Genomic DNA, 2,500 nt, shown 5'->3' with positions numbered 1-2,500 from the left:
GGGAAGGGGGCGCGGCGGAACGCTCGCAAGCGCGGCTGCCCCCGCGGACAGGCACATTCTCTCGAACGCGGTGGACGCTCGCTCAAGTCAGCACGAGACCAGACCGGACCGACAGGCGGACAACGAATCTTTAAACCTCGCACCCACCCTCCGCACACGGGTGCCGGAGGAATGGTGAGCATGAACAGGTACCCCTCACCGGGCTTTGAAGAGAGTGACTAGAATGCGACCAAAGCTTCACCGCGGCGGGAGACAAAAAGGCCCCTGACTGCACCAGAACGTCTCCCTGCGGAGTCACACAGTGGCCGTTCACCGTGGTCCCGTCGACAAGCCGCCAGGACAAGCACCCAAGCCCGCAGCAGCTCTCTTCGTTTCAACTGCGGATGTAATGCTGCAAGGCGGTGGCAAGGTCACGTCGCAGCCCGCAAGCCGTCGCCAAGGCGAGAGGAAGACGGTCCCCACAGCGGGCACACACAGACGGACGTGGAGCACGGGGCGGCGGCCCACAGGTGCGCACACGCGCCGTGCCGAGGATCGGTGCGGACGCCGGTGACATCGCACCCGGCAGAGCGGCTAGGCAGAAGTCGCTGCGGAGGAGGAGCACCGTCGGCGGAACGGTCTGCTGGCGGGCGAGGGACCAAACGAGCAGCTAGAACGGGCGGAGTGGACCGGACTGCAGAAGCGGAGTGAGTGCGTGGCTGACGCCACCGTCTCCCTCCGAGCGTCTGCTCGCGCCGGCCAAACCGCCGAACCGCTGAACGAAAGGACCGCATCGTCCCACGCAGGCAGGCCGGCCGTGTTGCCGTGCGTGCCCCCACCTCTCGGACGGACTGCAAAGACACCCTACGAAGCCAACGGCGAAGCCCTTCCAACGGCGCAGGCGTAGCGTGTGCGGCACCCGCATGGACTTGCCGGCGTGCAACCGAGCGTGTGCGTGCTCGTCGGTGGCGGCGCCCGCGCGCCGGCCCAACCGAGTGGGACCGAGATCGACGTCGCCCGGCTTCGGCGGAACGTGCGTACGGGTGACCAGGCCCGTTCGACGGGTACGGCGAAATTGTCGGTGTGACCTCCCACCCGCGTGGGAGGCGCCAGCGTCAGTACGGGCCACGGCCCCGGGGCCAACCCCCGTGAGGCTCTCCTGCCTGGCCCAACCGGCGCAGCCTTCGAGTTCAAGGAGTGACGGGCCGCCCTCCCCGGAGAGGTGGCGGGCCCCCGGCCGACAAAGATCCTTCACAACGTGTTCACCAACAGAAACCTTGTTACGATTTTTATTCTGTGTTACGGGTTTCGGTTCGGGCCCCCGGAGAGGTTGTCCGATACCTGGCCCCGGGGCCGGCCCCCGTGAGGCTCTCCTGCCTGGCCCAACCGGCGCCAGCCTTCGCGTTCAAGGAGTGACGGGCCGCCCTCCCCGGAGAGGTGGCGGGCCCCCGGCCGACAAAGATCCTTCACAACGTGTTCACCAACAGAAACCTTGTTACGACTTTTATACCGTGTCGGGTTTCGGCTCGGGCCCCCGGAGAGGTTGGCCGATCCTGGGACGCGCTAAACGCTCCCCCGCCGACGTGACGGTGGAGCCCCAGCCTGGCGCGTACCACGGCGTGAGCCCCGGAGGCACACGCACTCGAGCGACAATCAAGCGAAAAACCTTTCTCGGAGGAAACAGGGCGCTCGCAGGCGTTGAGTGCCGGCGTGGGTGACGGGCCGGAGCCCGACACGCGCCGTCACGCCCCGCAACAGCCAGAGGCAGAGTTCTCTGGTGTCACCGTCTGTCGGAAGGCTCGAGAGTCGAGGCGAGGCCGCAGCGGACTGAGTCGGGTGCAAGCCGCGGAGGACAGGCCGACGCTACGGGCGCAAGCCGACCCCGCACGCCCCAACCTCGGCGGGCTGGGGAAGGGGGCGCGGCGGAACGCTCGCAAGCGCGGCTGCCCCCGCGGACAGGCACATTCTCTCGAACGCGGAGGACACTCGCTCAAGTCAGCACGAGACCGGACCGACAGGCGGACCACGAATCTTTAAACCTCGCACCCACCCTCTGCACGCGGGTGCTCGAGGAATGGTGAGCATGAACAGGTACCCCGTACCGGGATTGAAGAGAGAGTGACTAGAATGCGACCAAAGCTTCACCGCGGCGGGAGACAAAAAGGCCCCTGACTGCACCAGAACGTCTCCCTGCGGAGTCACACAGTGGCCGTTCACCGTGGTCCCGTCGACAAGCCGCCAGGACAAGCACCCAAGCCCGCAGCAGCTCTCTTCGTTTCAACTGCGGATGTAATGCTGCAAGGCGGTGGCAAGGTCACGTCGCAGCCCGCAAGCCGTCGCCCAGGCGAGAGGAAGACGGTCCCCACAGCGGGCACACACGGACGGACGTGGAGCACGGGGCGGCGGCCCACAGGTGCGCACCCGCGCCGTGCCGAGGATCGGTGCGGACGCCGGAGACATCGCACCCGGCAGAGGGGCTAGGCAGAAGTCGCTGCGGAGGAGGAGCACCGTCGGCGGAACG

The sequence above is a fragment of the Mustelus asterias genome, unplaced genomic scaffold (genome assembly GCF_964213995.1).
Source record: "Mustelus asterias unplaced genomic scaffold, sMusAst1.hap1.1 HAP1_SCAFFOLD_3019, whole genome shotgun sequence".
NCBI lineage: Eukaryota > Metazoa > Chordata > Chondrichthyes > Carcharhiniformes > Triakidae > Mustelus > Mustelus asterias.
The sequence above is the reverse complement of the archived record's forward strand: the minus strand, read 5'-3'. Positions refer to the sequence as shown.